This window comes from Pteropus alecto, unplaced genomic scaffold, assembly GCF_000325575.1.
Source record: "Pteropus alecto unplaced genomic scaffold, ASM32557v1 scaffold84, whole genome shotgun sequence".
NCBI lineage: Eukaryota > Metazoa > Chordata > Mammalia > Chiroptera > Pteropodidae > Pteropus > Pteropus alecto.
Window position 1 is genome coordinate 17,909 of NW_006434827.1, and position 17,311 is coordinate 35,219.

Here is a 17,311-nt window from a genome sequence, read left to right on the forward strand (position 1 = left end):
AGGAGATAAACCTAAAGAGATTCACACTAAGACAAGTGACTATTAAATTATCAAAGCTGGAATCAAGCAGAGAATGTATCTTAAAAGCAACGAGATTAAAGTAACTTATACCATACAAGAGAAACCCCATAAAACTATCTGCAGATTTCTCAGCAGAAACTTTACAGGCCAGAAGAGAATGGCATGATATTTTAAAAGTGCTAAAAGTAAAATACTGCCAATCAACAGTTCTGTGCTGAGCAAAGTTGTCCTTCAAAATCGAAAGGGCAATAATTTTCCAGGCAAGCAAAAGCTGAAGATATTCATCACCACTAGACTAGCCTTACAAGAAACATTAAAGGGAATTCTTTCAGCTGAAAGGAAAAGACATCAATCAATAACAGGAAAGCATGTCAAAGTATGAAACTTGTTGGTATAGGTAAGTATATTATTAAATTCAGAATATGCTAATGTCGTAATAGTGGTTGGAAAATCACTTATAACTCCAGTGTAAAGGTTAAAACATAAAAGTATTTAAAAAACTGGAACTACAAAAAATTTTTAAAAACATATTGGTAAAAAATTAAAAAACGATAAATAAGTTAACAAATAGGAAAAACAAAACAAAAAAGAGCTACAAATTATTTTTTTAAAAGAGAATCAAACAGATTCTGGAAATGAAACCTACAGTGACTGAGATGAAAAATTAGAGAGGTTAAATATTACATTTAAGATGCCAGAAGAAAGAGTCAGATTGAAGATAGGCTAATAGAAGTTATGTAAGCTGAAAAACAAAGAGAAAACAGTTTGTCGAAAAAAGATCTGTGTAGCATCATTAAACACACCAACATATGTGTAGAGTCTCAGAAAAAGAAAGAAGAAAAAATTTCAGCAGTAATGGCTGAAAACTTATCAAATTTGATGAGAAAAATCAATCTACAAATTCAGTGTTTACCTCTAGTAAAATAAAAACAAACAGATCCACTCTTAGACACATCGTAGCCAAACTGTGACAAAACAAATAAAAAATCTTGAAAGTAGCAAGAGAACACCTGCTCTTCATATATAAGCAGACTATAATACTATTAATCACTGACTTCACTCAGAGAAAATGGAGAAAAGACTGTGAGATGACATACTCAAAGTGAAAGAAAAACTTGTCAACTAAAGATTTCACGTCTAGCAAATCAATCCTTCAAAAATAAAGGCAAAATATAGTCCAGATAAACAAAGACATAGAGTTCTACATACAACAATTACTGAAGTCTTTTGACCTAAAGGAAATGCTTGATTCTTAGATTTGGAAGTGCTAGATTGATTTGTTTAAGGATTGTGTGTATGTGTGGAAAGTGTGTATGTCTGTATAAAGAATATAGTAAAAGTTTTTGTACAGTTTAAACTTTTTGAAGCAAACACACTAGAAACGTGAAAAATATACTTTGCCTTTTTAACAATTTCAATTTGTTTTCTGCTAATTTAGTTTTGTAAATTTGGGGTAATTATTAATTTGATTTTTAAGTGCCCCTAGCTGAAGATAGAGAAGATTAATCAAAATAAAACAGTTTTAATGTTTTTAGAATTCACAAAGCTAAATAAGGTGTACGTCTGGGCTGAGGCAAGGCAAAACTATATGTGAGAAAGATGGTACTGTAGATAGAGGGCAGCCTGAGAGTAAAAATTCTTGGGAATTAACCAAAATTCCAGGAACAACTCCAGATTTCTCAAAGCTATGAAGTTGATGGAGCTCAAGTAGAGATCTCAAAAGAACCACGTATTATTACTTGAGCTCTAGGCTAAATGAATAGAAAATTGCATATTTCTAACAGGGTGAGAGGGTAGTACTGAAAGGTTCAGAGAAAGGCAGAGGGATCTGTGGGCCTCGGTATTGCGGGGTGTGGGGTGGGGTGGGGGGAGTGTGGGGGCGGGACCGGCTGCGATCAGCCTCCTCCTGTTATTGACCCCTCGAGAGCCCTTCATGACCAGATGCAGCTCTGTGATGTGGGCCTGGGTTTTTAGTCCACAAGCTGCTCCCAAAGGCCAGTTGCCTGAGGGCAGCTGTGCATTTCAGATGATAGAGCATTTCCTCTCTTCTCTGAATAGCGTTATTGCTACCTGGCTGAGCTCCAGTTTAACTCCCTGGGTGACTGATACCATCTTTGCTCTCCTGTGTGGACTGGGGCTCTTCCTCCTGCTACTTCCTTTCTTAGAGAGTAAACCATCTTCACCACCACGTAGGAAACATAGAAATATCAAGGAGGTAAGGAATCCTTGGCCCAGGACCAACAGAAATGATCTTTATTCTTATTCTTATTTCTCCCTTTCTGAATCACCTAGAAAGACTCCTGAGATGAGAATTCTTGGAAATTATAAAATATCCTCATCCTATGAACAAGCCAAGCTAGGCAAGGGTTAGATTGGGCCTGAGGATTTTCTCTCCAAAGATCTCAGATAGGGAGTCCAAGTGTGATGGAGAGCTCCAAGGCACAGTCCCAAATGCAGTGACCAGTGACTGAGGACTGGATACTAAGTAAGAATTAGATCTCTGCATGTGGACAGGCCCCTGAGCATGACTGGTTCACCAGCTGCCATGAACATGGCAGGAGTCTGTGTTGAGCCACTCCTCTGTCGGGGCTGATCTAGGGCAGTGTGGAGCCCCTGAGCACTTCTGAGTAGAGGCTGGAGTGGGGCTCTGGCCTCGGAAAGCAGAGTCCTACCGGACAGAGCTCAGGGGCCTGTAGGTCTGAGAATGTCTGTGTTTCTTGAGCAGAGGAAGAGCGATGGAAGAAATCACTGATGGGTCTCACATAGAAAATCTTTCTTTACGTTTTCAAATTAAAAAAAAAAACAGAAATACTTTTAACCACTTTAAAAATAAAGCGGGGAAATGAGGAGTCCCATTACTTAAGTAGAAAGTCATATTACTCATGAACATTGAGCATCTGCAGCTCATCTAGAGAGAGGACAGTGAGAAGGAGATCTCAATCCCTCGTTTTTTATTGTCTCTCAGTTTCCAGTGGAGCTGAAGTGGAGGAGCAGGAGCAGGAAGAAAAGTAGAACTTTGAAAGGTGAGCTTCTGCCCCTCAACCCTACTCCCAGAGGTTCACCTCCACCTCTTCTGTCTCCGAGGGCCCAGCTCCAGATCTCTGAAGACACTAGCGAGACCTGAAACTCAGGAAACAGAACCCTCAGGGAGGCTCCTGGAAAGGAGATCAGAACCCAGATACTTCCCAGATTCCATGCTCAGAACAAAGCCTCAAAGCCTCATGGGCCCGGAAATGGATTTCATCCAGCAGGAGCGTTTGGGCTGTCTTAGACCAATAGTGTCTTACTGGAAGGCGGAAGATCTCCAGGTCCAACTGTGAACGAGTTGTTTACTTTCACTCAGATCCCTCTGTGAGGTGCCCCCTGACTTTCCTTCCCATGGAGTAGTTTCGAGGTCCTCGGGGGGTAATGAATGGGGAAGCACTTCGTAAATGATAACACTCTACCCTTCTTGAGCTTTGCCACCACTGTCAGGAATCGTGTGTCCTTGGACTCAGATGCTCGGGCTCCAGAATTCTCCCTTCCAGGTGTCTCCCATAAAGGGCCATTGCCTTAGCCTCCTATAAGACCCACAGGCCCTGCCTTCATCACATGACCCAGTCTCCTGATTTCTAGCTTGCAGAGATTGCCTGCAAGAACTGGAAGAGGCTCAGGGCCTGGTTTCCCTTTTGCGAAGGTAAAACATCATCCCCTTTTCTCCTGGGTCCACCTCCCTCCAGGCTGCCAACCACCTTGGACTGTCCTAAAGCGGGAGAGGGGCATGGGAATGGAGTGTGGCTACAACTCTGGGGTAAAAAACAGGAATATTCTGAAGTCAGCATGGAGACCAGAGAGGACCCTGGGCCCCTGGTGCCCACCCCTTCCCAGCCTACCCAGCCGGCCCTACCCACCTTGCCCTTCTGGCCCCTTATGCTCCTGGATCCATCCTGTGCTTCCGTCTCCTGCAGCCACCTCGAGAGGCTTCCAAACAAGGGTGGCTTTCATCAGCACTCATGTCAAGACCTCTCTGGTGAGGTGTGCAAAGCAAAGCCTGCAGGAGCCCAGCAGTCCTGTGGGGAGCCTGCGGAAGATGTTGCTCCTGTCATGTTCCCGTTGGCTTCCCCAGCTCCTCTGACTGAACACCCACTACCTTTGTCCTCTACCCTGTCACCAAGCCCAATGACCTCCTCAGTTTCTGGTCATTCGTGCTCATCTGTGAGTGCCTCTCAGCCACCAGAGCCTTTCCTTCATCTGGATGGCCTTTTAGGCCAGCCATGTGCACTGTCTACTTCCACTTCATGTCCCCCTAATTCAGAGGCTCGCTCTCCATCTCTGACAGCCTCCTCAGCACCTCCACCACCAGATTCCTCTCTGACTCTTCCCAAGTGTGACTCAGTGAGCTGGTCTCCACACATCCCTTGGTCAGCTTCTCCCATCCTGGCCATGTCAGGCCTAGACCACTCAATCTGTTCCGTTTCGGCTCTGTCTTGGTGGCAGATGGCTTCCAAAGCCCAGAGCCTCTCTACTTCAACACACTTTAAGTCTCAACAAGAGCAACTTGTTGAGAGGATTCATTCTTTGGGCACCCCACAGACAAACAGGTAAAGACTGGTAGTATCTCATTTGTCAACCCTGATGTCCAGAAGCTCTTCTCTGAGAGAGTAGAACTAAAAATTTGGAAAGAGAAAGAAAAAAAGAGGGGTCAGACTTGAATTCTTTGACAAATATGATCAAGTCACTGGGTGATGAGCAGGACACCCTCTGGAGAATGAAAGGCAAACCAGAGAAGCTGCTTGGTCCTGAGAAGCACCCACATCTTGAAACATTTGAGACCAATTTATAGAAATGCAGCCAGCACTTCTGGGGTCTCCCCTTTCTGCATAGTGAGTCTCTGATGGCTACTGTCAGAGAAACCCTACCAGAGTTTCCTTCTGTCATGTTCAATGAATTCCCTCATGCCTTACTACTGTGAATTCGGCGTAAAGTAACTTCACATCTTACACTGGCCCAGCCCTTGCCCCACACTGTGACCCAACCCAAACTCTTGACTCCAGCCATGCCCCAATTCCAGACTCCACCTCTGGCTCAGATCCAGACCCAGACCCATCTACCACCTTTTTCTCCACCCCAAACAAGGACCTCTGGGGTATCTTGCCCTACATCCCAGGATACGGCACGATCTTTTATCCCAATTTCATATCAAGACCTGGAACCTCACTTTTGAAAGAAGCAACTAGAAGGGAAAAGATCTTTTCCCTTTCTGGTGAAAAAATCTCAAGCGGTTTTTAGCCAACTCAACTCCAACCTTCCCCAGGACAATGGAGCATCCCGTACTCCCAGACCAGTCTCTCTTGCTTTTGAGGATGTGATCAACCCTGAGATTCTGGAGCAATTGGAGCAACACCTTCAGAAGAGGTTCGTGCAGCATATACACGTGGCTGGCCTGCCCCACTGGATGCAATTATCTCTGGAACTTCCACAGCTTGATGGAGAATTCCCACAGGCACATCAGGCACAGGGCAAGCAGGGGACATTTCAACCCTCTGCATTTACAGGATGCAGAGAAAATAGGATACAGGCATCCAGCAATGATCCTGCCAAGGATGGACCTGGGCAAGGATGTGGGGCATAATGTGGGGAGGATCATAAAAGGCCTACAGAGGGGCTCAGCGAGCTGCCCAGTGAAGGTTCTGAGAGTGAGCTATGAAGAGTCAGAAAGAGATTTGTTGAAGACCTTGACAAAGTATCCAGAAACCGTCTTGACAGTCCATTCGGTCAGAAAGTCAGGGCAGATCAGTGAGGGTCGGATCCCCATAGATGTTCATCATTCAAGGATTGCTGCCAATCATGCCCTAGACCTTCCTAGAGAGTCAAATGCTCACAGGGAAAACAGAAATCCAGCATATTCTAAGAGTTGGGAATCCTGCATGAACACCTCCCATGAGGTTTTCATCCGCCGTCAACATGCTCGACAGTTGCTTGAAGCACATATTAAAAGATTTTGGGTGAGGCACAGATGGGGCCTACCCCTGATGTTTCTCAAGCCTGTAAAACTCTTTAAGTTGAAAAAGGCTCAACCCTCACCCCTTCGATGGTCTTTCTTTACCCACTCAGCCACCTCTGCATCTGGGGCCCACTCTAAAGCTAAGTTCACCAAGTTTGGGGGGAAACCTCCTCAGTTCCATTCTGGAGAAGAGTTCCTAACAGAAGAGTCAGTTCCCAGTCCTCAGCTCTTTCCAGGAGACAGGGTGATATCAGATGATTCGGTTCCTGGTCTTCAGCCCCTTCTGAGAGACAAGGTGATAACAGTAGAGTCAATGCCCACACTGGTGAGTCCTCTCCTTGCCCCCTCAACTGCGTGTGAGGAAATCCAGAAGGATGTGGTAGAGAGACCACCTAGTGATGACCATGGGTCCTCAGAAAGCCCTCTAATTGGACAGATGGGCAGGGTATCTTCTCAGTCCCTCACATGCCCCTTTGTGGGCAGAATCTGGCATAGTGAGATTGCCATGGAAGTGGAGACAGACAGCCTGAACCAAATCCAAGTTCAGTGGTGCCCAAGAATGAGCCAAGGAAGGAGAGTGGAGGTCCGACCTCACGAGACTCTAAAGTGGAGCTCACTTAGAGTTCCAATCTTCAAGAGCCAAAGAAGCCAGGAAGGCAGTGAGGGCCAAAGAGGCCCCTGGTTTAGGTGTTACCTTGGAGTCCTGTGTCAATCTGAGGAGATCAGAGTCTCCAGAGTCCAGTAAAACATGTTCATCACCTACAAACTTGGTTGCCCAAGATCCAGCAAAGCCATGCCTTGGTGCACAGCTTAGTGAGCTTGAGTTTCAGGAGTTAGTAGAGTAGAGAACCACCCTCAAGGCCATACCGTAACTTTGTTTCTTCAAGACTGTGAAACTTGTTTGCTCCTTCAAAACTGTGCCACTGACATACTTCCTCAAGGCTTTCACTCTGATGTGTTCCTTGTTGCAGACGTCTTGTCTTTTCAGGGATCTCAGTTCAGTTCCAAGAGTATTTCCGGTGGGGACATGTCAGCTTCTAAGGTGCTATATGACTTCATATCGAGTAGAGGAAGCAGCCAACAGGAGTCCCTGAAGTTGCAAGACAAATCTAAGAGCCAGAGCAAGATGTTTGTCCGCACTTATGAGAAGGAAAACAATAGACAGCCCAAGCCAGGAGAGCACAAAGAAAGGCTGGCAGAAATGAGGACCTCGCAAGACAGTGGGGTAAGTGCTGCCCTGGGTAAGAAATCAGAAGAGTCTTTAAAAGAAAAGTCCTTCCAGCTCATGCAGAAGGAGCAGCCTCCTCCAGAAAGCTTCCTCAAAAATAGCATAAAGTACTTTCTGCAGTAGATGTTCCCCAGGAAAGACAAAGGTCCTAAAGATGACCCACAAAAGGGCCAGCCTATATCAGCTACTGACCAGAGCTCCGAACCAGTCAAAAGCAGATCAGTTATGGGCAGCAGAGCTACCGAGGCTCAGGTACTGGTGACAGCTGTTGGACAGATCTTAGAGGAGAAAATGGCACTTCACCATGGACTCTGTCCCTCAGAGGTGAATTGCTGCAAAGGACAACTCCAGGCTCCAGTAGGTCCAGATCTCTGCTACCAGAGGGCTCTCTCCTACAAAGAGCAGAGAAAGGTGATGAAAAATATGGCTGAAGATTACCAATTCACCCCCAATAGTCATAAGGATCCTAATAAGAGCAGGTGGAGCAGAGACAGGGACAGCAAGTGGGTCTTCCCACCCAAGGAACTTGGGTCCCCAGCTAGACTTTACCAGCATGAGCTGAGGATGACAAGACCCTCAGGCCATCACCACTACTGTCCAGTACACTGACCCCTTCAAAAATATGTCTCTCTTGGCCAACCAGAGTGTGCTTCTCATGCCTTTCCTGGTAGGAATTTTCTCCAAGAAAAAATGTATACTGTGCAAAGAGAAACTTTTTTTTCTCATGTTAGCACATCCTCCATGTGCTAATGGTTTCTTCTTACCACAATAATTCGTTTCCCAAAATATATGCTTTTTCTCATGAGAACTGGTGGCCTCTGTCTGTGTCCTGAAGGGAGAAGGGAAGGAATCAAAGTCAGCTCTTACCAAGTTCTTGCTTTGGCTTCCAAAAGAGATGGGGCCCTGGAGGGAGGTTGACGTCAGCATGGGATACATACCTTCACCCCATTCCCTCATTGCACTTGGTTTCCATAATACCATCATTATGAGAAAAAGAAAAGCATTCAGAACATGGCAAGATGAGCAAAACTATAAGATCCCACCCCAGGAACTGGCTCAGCCAGGCCTCTCCTGCTTTCTCTATACCTTGAACTTGTGAGCTGCAGGAGATGGGTTTGCAAAGGCTAGAATTCCTCTCAGTCTCCAGGAAGTGTCCCAGAGTAGGGAGGGGAGTTCGGGAGAAGTGCTGGCCCTGAGTCCAGATGTGGGAGAAATCTTGCCCTTCTCTCCCTGGTGATTGAGATGGGCCAGCAAACCCCTCTTAGCTCAGTGTCACCCTCCCTCTGTCCTTCTCATGCTCTGGAGAAGCAGCGAGGACAAGGACAGTGACTCTAGCTCTGAGGGTATGCCACTGGGGAGCACGGAGGCCACTGAGGGCCCCACACCTGCTATAGAGAAGAGAACAGCCTAGTCATGGGTGCCCACAGTCCCATTTCAGAAAATAGAGCAAGATGTGACACTGTGAGCAGTCACCATGTGATGGTGGGACCCAGGGTGAGGTTAGGGGGGAAAAGGCAAAGTGACATGGCGTGCCCATAAATTTTGCAGTGACCAAAGAGGCCCTGGTATTCCACCACCATCTGTAGGCAGAGGGGGGCGGGGGAGAAGTTACCGATTCAGGGGCTCATGGTGTCCCCAACCCAGAGTGTCTATCCCAGTCCAGCTCTAAGAGCCAAGACAAGAAAAGCCATCTATAGCTGTTTCTCAGAAGACCAGGCTCATGTGTCAGCAGAGCCTTCTAGCAGGGAAGGTTGGCTTCTCCACAATATATTTCATCAGCTTGCACAGGCCCGGGGACCTTGGGATACAGTCTGTGGCCTTTACTTATATCTGTTGCCCAAGGATGGCTCCCAAGAGACAAGTGGGACTTAAGAGGCTGAGGGACTGCATTGGAGTCATATAACAAGTTTTACTGGCTCTCCTTTCTTCCATCAGAGCCTGGAGGGGGAAGAGCCCATCAGATAATATTTGTCACACCATGGGCCCAAGTGACCTGTCCAAGATACAGCGATAGTTCAGGAGTGGTCCCCTGCCCTCTGTTCCAGCCCACCTGGCCTCTGCCTGGGCCTGACTACATGGAAAAACTAGCATACCAGGAGCAATTTCTCTAGAGTGATTCCAGCTTTGTGTCATAGGCAGGGTGCCCAGGGGCCCAGGTCTGGGGACGTCCTTGCCATGATAGAGTGTACTGCTCCAGGATGCCCTGATCCTGATGTCAGCAGAAATGGCCTTGCTACCACACCCATCAGGACCCTAGCATGTGGGATGGGGGCAGGTGAAGGAACAGAGTAGGCACAGGTTTGCCAGTGCTGTCTCTTCCTGGAGCCAGGTCCTGCCTCTGGGACCCAATCCTGAATTGACTCCAGGGTGAGTACAGCAGTGCAAGTGCAGCCAGGATGTGTGAGAGAAGTGGAAACCAAGGCAGAGAGTGCCCTAGGCCCTCAGAAGCTCAGGATGGGGCAGCACGGAGCAGGAGCCTTGAGCCTGGCTGCTGATGAGTCATCTCTGGGGACTGAGAGGTAAGATCTGGGAGTGGGGAAAGCTGGATGTGGACCCCACACTCCTGTCAGTAGTAGTGCCACAGATAGACGGGGATGCTGATGGAACAGCAAGAAACAGGAAAGAGCAAGGCCCTTTGTCCCTCTCTTGCCATAATAGGACCAGCCATGAAAAGCCCCACACAGAGAGACCCACACAGAGAGGACACTGAGAGACCCACATAGAGAGATCTCACACCCAAAGAGCTCTCATAGAGACACACACAGTGACCTCTAACAGAGATCCGCAATGAGAGACCCCACATAGGAACCCACACAAGAAACATTATCCAGAAGCCCTGACAGAGACCCACATTCAGACACCCCACACAAAGACCACTGATAGACCCACACTGAGAAATCCTACATGAAGACCTTTCCCTGAGATCTCCCACACAAAATTCACACAGAGAACTGGCATGGAGGTCTCAGGCATTCTATAGGAGCCTGAGCAAGCACCCACTGACAGGTGCTTCATAGTGTATCTAAAGTCATTGAGCAAACTGGCAGCACAGAAGGACTATCAGTGACTCTGCCCCATTGAGAACCCTGAGACACTCAGACACTGTCAGCATCGTCCCAAGTGGGGTTCTCTGCTTGGCAAAATGCTCAAAATTTTTTGTCCTTTTGTAATGTCATTGCTTCTGAATAAAAGAATTATATAGATCTGCAACATTCTTTCTTCCACAGGTTTTTATTAGCTTGAGCTCTGACCCATTTTAGAGAAGCACAGATTGTAAACATGAATAAAATTCTACCAACCTCCAATGAGAGATAATATCTTGTTTGTCCATTTTCAGTTATTGTTTAGTCAAATGTCATTTTCTTTTTTTTCTTTTTTTTTTTTTTTTATTTCACTGGGGATAAGATTAGCACTCAAGATGGCTGACTTTACTCTGGAAACATGGTAAAGACCTACAGCAAATGGCTCTAGGAAAAAAATAAACCAGCAAAACAGCATCTGGAGTCTCTCACCTCACAGAGGACTGTGCAACTGGCACATTATTTTGCACATAACAGCTTTTTTAAGAGTTGTAGGTTTTGTTTTATTTTTAAATGAAACAAGTCAATAATTATGTGAATATTTTTACAAATGAGTCAGATATCTGGCAATATTTCTATTTTATTGTCTAGAGAGATTTACTTATTTTTTTCCTTAAAATGTGGTAAGGCTCTCAAGGGGTATTACACATGTTTCCAGTATATGACAATGTTCTAATGTTCAGCTGACAGGGCTTAAACTAATGGAGTACTTAGGAGAATTCATCTTTTAAATAATTCTTTAAAGTGCACATTTCCAAACTCAGGCAGTCAGGCTGCATTTTATATTTATTGTAGGGCTGAAAAAGGACACGTTGCTTCAAATATTTAGGAATCTTACAAAATATATTATTTATTATATGCTCAATATTTACAAATGGTCTAAAAAAATACTAGAAAAGACATCTTAACATCTGAATTGAAAAGAAGTATACAGTAATCATAAAAAAATCTCACATTACATATCCAGCACATTACAAAGAATGTACTTTTTGTAAACCATTTTCCCCCCAGCTTTATTAAAGTATAATAGACAATTAGTTGCTCATATTTACACTGTACCACTCAGCAAATTTTTTTTCAATTATAGTTGGCATACAATAATATATTAGTTTTACTAGTACAGCATAGTGATTAGAGACCTATATAACTCATGAAGTGGTCACCCCACTAAATCGGGTACCCCTCTTCCCCTTACATATTTTTTACAATATCGTTGACTCTTTTCCTTATGCTATACTTTATATCTCCATGACTATTTGTATCTATCCGTTTGTACTTCTTAATCTTTTTGCCCTTTTTCACCATCCTCCCAAAAAACCCCTTCCATCTAGTAGCCTTCAAAATATTCTCTGTATATATGAGTTCATGTTTTTATTGTTTTATTGTTTATTTTGTTCTTTAGATTCCACATGTACATGAAATCATGTGGTATTTGTTTTTCTGTATCTGACTTCATTCAGCACCATACCCTCTAGGTCTTTTCCCATCCCCTTCCTTTTAGTCTGTGTGTGTCTTTTAATATGAAATGAGTCTCTTGTAGGCAGCGTATGTAGGGGTCTTGATAGCTTATCCATTCAGCTTCCCTATTTTTTGGTTGGAACACTTAATTCTTTTCCATTTGTGGTACCCGTTGATAAATATGTAGTTATTACCATTCTTTATTCCTGTTTTTGATACATGGTTTTTCTTCTTAAAGAAGTCTCTCCAACATTTTCTGTAATCATGGCTTGGCGTTGATGAATTTCTTTAGTTTATTTTTATCTAGGAAGTTCTTTATCTGTCTTTCAACTCTAAATGATAGGTCTGTTGGATAAAGTGTTCTAGGTTGTAGATCTTGGGTTTTCAATACTTTGAATATTTTGTGCCAAGCCCTTCTGTTCTATAAAGTTTCTTTTGAGAAATCAGCTGTCAGTCTTATGAGAGTTCCTTTGTAGTTAATTAGTTGCTTTTCTCTTGCTGCTTTAAAGATTCTATCTTTGTATTTAACATTTGGCATTTTAATTATGATATGTCTTGGTGTGGACCTCTTTGGGTTCATTTTTTGGGGGGACTCTCTGAGCTTCCTGGGGTTGTATGTCTATTTTCTTCACCAGATTAGGGAAGTTTTCCATCATTATTTCTTAAAATAGCTCTTCAACTATTTTGATCCTCATCTTCTTCCACTCTGTTGATTTCCTCTAATATACTCTTCATCTCAGATAATGTATTCTTAATTTCTGACTGGTTCTCTTTTATAATTTCCATTTTTGTGCATTTATCTCTTAAAGTTCTCAGTGAGTTAGTCTATATTTTCCTGAATTTCATCGAGCATCTTTATAACCAGTTTTGAACTCTGCATCTGTTAGATTGCTTGACTTCATTTTTCCTCAATCTATGTTCTGTTCTTTCATATAGTTTCTACTCCATTGTCTTCCCATTTTGGCTGCCTTTCTGTATCTGTTTCTATGTACTAAGCAAAGCTCCTAAGTCTCCTGGTCTTATTAGCATGGCTTTGTGTAGTAGGTGTTCAGTGGCATAGTCTTGAGAGGGATTCAGATGCAGGCTAAGTTTAGCCTCAGCCTGTGCCCCTCTGGGGCCACTTGTTAAGATTCAGCAAGCAATTCACAGATGCTATGCATATTATGCATATTGTTGCCTCAATAAACCAGAAACTGAGGTCAGCTGCCACCAGTGTGAGTCTTGGCACTGCTCAGCAAGTGGCACAGGACCCACAGAAGACACAGCTGAATGCGGCTTCAGTAGGGCTGCGAGTTGGGGTAAGTGGAGTCTCAGGGAATCTTCTGGGGAGAGCAACTTCTGTTATTCAGGTTGATGATGTCCCAGCTATGGTGGTGTTGTGTCCGCACACTGGATGGGGTTGGGGGGAGAGAGGACTCCACAAAGGAGCAATGGATATTGCCAGCACTTCTGTACAGAGCAAGTCTCGCCTTGGCCCTCACTCCAACAACTCAGTGTTCCCCTGTAAGTCTCTGGTGTACCTGGAGCAGCTGACCAAGCGCTGGTGCTCAGAGCGAGCTGGTTCATCACCATGAAAGTCCAGTTGCGGACAGGAACCATTAAAAAGATGTCCGTAGCTGCCAGTTGCCACTGCTGTAGCCTCTATCCCACTCAGTTGCTCTGGATCAGGCTGCCTTGTGTCTTTGCCCTGTTCTATCTCCTCCCGTTACAAGGTGATTTCTTATTTCTCTCCCTGGTTGTAGGGCTCCTGTTCATTTAGACTCCCAGGGAACTCCACTTGTTCTTTGCTCTGGGTCTCCATCTCAACTTTGATTTGGTTTCAGGAGGGGATGAATAAAGCTTCTACCATCTACGTCATTTTGTTCCTTTCTGCCACAAAGGATGAACTTTATTGTTACTCATAAGCAACTCATTGTCCTTGCCTTATTAAATCTATTTTAGGACAGTTATCAAGTGATCATCATTGGTTAAGTCTCTCAGATTATCCATCAAGATAATAGTGTCAGTCTTTTCTCTAAGAGAAGCGGAGCCTACAATCAGCTCTTTTGGCCTATTTATTTCAACAGAAAATTTCCTGCTCTTCAATATTTATAGATTTATAACTTTTTTTTTAACTTTACTCCCTTACAATGTAATTGAATCACAAAGTGTTGAAATATGGTCATGGATGTCCACTAGTATTCTGTTGAATTGTGTGTGTGTGTGTGTGTGTGTGTGTGTGTGTGTGTTCCTTTTTTGAATGCAGCTTATGTAGATAAGTTTAACGGTCAGAACAAAATGGGACCAAATTAGGAAAAATTTCATACCAGAAATACTTTACAATGAGTAATATATCCTTTCTTGTTGACTATTTTAACAGATTAAACTAAGCAATAATTATTCAGTTTTTTTAAATTCAAGTTGATCACAGTGGCCATATAGTCTAAAAACATAGGCAAACATTCATAATGAGTAGTTTACTGCTATGACGTGTGAATATGTTGTCCCTCACTAGCAATTCATAGTTCAATAAGCTGTGCAAAATTGCAGTGAACAATGTGCATTAAAGCAGCATTTTCAAGAGTCATTGTACAAGCATCTGTCATATGTTGCATCAGATGATTTGTGTGTCCAATTTCCACATTATAAACTTGCATTTTTAACACAGAAGAAATATCAAGGGGGTTCAATCTATCTGAAAAACATTGTCAATATTTACAGACTTCACAGCCACCTGTACTTTATTTTTAACAAGATTCATCTACTGCAAATCTTATAAACATTTTACTATTTACATATACAAAACAAAAATAGATATCAAAAATAAGATAAAATAAGAATTAACAAAGGCAGATCTCTTGTTTTCAATATTTTTCACATGAAAATGTTTTACTAAATGAAGTGATTTTTAATCTACAGATAAATGCTCTCTATATAATATTTAGAATATATTAAAAGTTTAGTTTGGAAATTGATTTATGTTTAAAACAGGCCCCACACTGATTTCAATAAAACAAGCATTCTCCAACAAAATATGGAGAGCAGAAATTATGTAATGACTTTTGTTTTTATAGCATCTTCCAGAAATCCCAGAACAATTTTTTTATTAAATTTATTGGGAGGAATTGATTAATAATATTATATAGGTTTCAAGTGTACAATACTATAATACATCATCTATGTTGTATCGCGTGCTCACCACCCAGAGTCTAGTTTTCCTCCGTCACCATATATTTGACACCCTTTACCCTCACCCTACTTCTACCCTGCTCCCCTCTGATAACCACCATACTTTTGTCTGTGTCTATAAGCTTGTTTGTTTTATGTTTGCTTGATGCTTCCTGTTTTATATCCTGAATATGAGTGAGATAATAATGTTTTTGTCCTTTTCCATATAATTATTTTGCTTAGCATGATACCCTCAAGAACCATCCATATTGTCACAGATAGCAATATTTCATCCTCTTATGGCTGAATGGTATTCCATTGTATATGTGTACCACATCTTCTTTATCCAATCAGCCTTTAAAGAACACAGGCTGTCTTCATGTCTTGACTATCATGAATAATGCTGCAATGAACATGAGGGTACATATATCTTTACAAATAAATGTTTTCATATTTTAGGGGTAGATACCTAGAAGAAGGATTGGTAGCTCTATCATACAGTAGCTCTATTCTTAATTTTTTGAGGCACCTCCATACTGTTTTCTATAGTGGCTTTACCAGTTTACATTCCTTCAGCAGTGTATGAAGGTTTCTTTTTCTCCACATCCTCTCCAACACTTGTTGTTTCTTGTCTAATTGATAATAGCCATTCTACCAGGTGTGAAGTGGTATGTCATTGTGGTTTTGATTTGCACTTCCCTAGTAGCTAGTGAAGTTGAGCATCTTTTCATTTATCTGTTGGCCATTTGTACATTTTCTTGGGAAAAGTGTCTGTTCAGGTGTCTGCCCATTTTTTAATAGGATTTGTTTTTGTCGTAGAGTCATCTGCATTCTTTATATATTTTGGATGTTAGCCCCTTATCAGAGGTATTGTTTGCAAATATCTTCTCCCACTTGGTTGATTGCCTTTTTGTTTTGTGATGGTTTCTTTAACTGTGCAGAAGCTTTTCAGTTTGATGTAGTCCCATTCATTTATTTTTGCCTTTATTCCTCTTTTCTTTGGGATCAAGTTCATAAAATCCTCTCTGAGGTCAAGGTCCATAAGTTTAATACCTATATTTTCTTCTGCATATTTTATTTTTTTCAGGTCTTTATATCAGTATTTAATCCATTTGAGTTATTTTTTGTGTATGGTATCGACTAGCATTCTAGTTTCATTCTTTTGCATGTGGCTTTCTAATTTTTTAACACCATTTATTGAAGAGGCTTTCTTTTTTCCATTGTATGTACCTGACTCCCTTGAAACTTATTTACCCAGCTACATGTGGATTTATTTCTGGGCTCTCAATTCTGTTCCATTGGTCTGTGTGTCTGTTTTTCTGCCAATACAAACTGTTTTGATTATTGTAGCTTTGTAGTATAATCTGATGCTTCTGACTTTGTTCTTTTTTTCTTAGGATTGCTTTGGCTATTCTGGGTCTTTTGTATATCCATACAGATGTGATAACTTTCTATTCTATTTCTTTAAAAAATGCCATTGGGATTTCTATGGGATGACATTAAATCCATATATTGCTTTGTGTCACATGGACATTTTAAGTATATTGATTATTTCAATCCATGAACATGAACTATCCTTCTATTTTTTTGTGTATTCTTCAGTTTCTTTCCATAATGTCTTATACTTTTCAGTTTATAGGTCCTTTATATTCTTTGTTAAGTGTATTTCTAAGTGTGCTATTCTTTTTGTTGCAATTGCAACTGGAGTTTTAAAATTTATTTTTCTGAAATTACATTGTTAGCCTATAGGGATGCAATAAATTTTTGTACATTGATTTCATATCCTGAAACTTTACTGTATTTGTTTATTGTTTCTAATAGTCTTTTAGTGTAGTCTTTAGAGTTTTCTATTTGAAGAATTATGACATCTGCAAAAAGTGACAATTTACTTCTTCATTCCCAATTTGAGTGCCATTTACTTCTTTCTCTTGCCCAATTGCTCTGGTTAGGACTTCCAGTACTATGTAGAATAACAGTGACAAGAGTGGGCATCCTTATCTTGTTCCTGATCTTAGAAGAATAGCTTTCAGTTTTTCACCATTGAATATATTAGCTGAGAGTTTGTCATATATGGTCTTTATTATGTTGAAGTACTTTCCTTCTTTTCCAATTTTATTGAGTGTTTTAATCATAAAGAGATGTTGTATCTCGTCAAATGTTTTTCTGCATTTATTGGTATGATCATATAAATTTTCTCTTTTATTTTGTTAAGATAGTGTATCACATTCATCAAATTGCATATGTTAGACCATCCTTGCACCCCTGGAATGAACCCCATTTGACTGTGATGTCTAATTTTTTTAATGTATTATTGTATTCAATTTGTTAATATATACATACGTATATATATATATATATATACACACACACACACACACATACACACACACACAT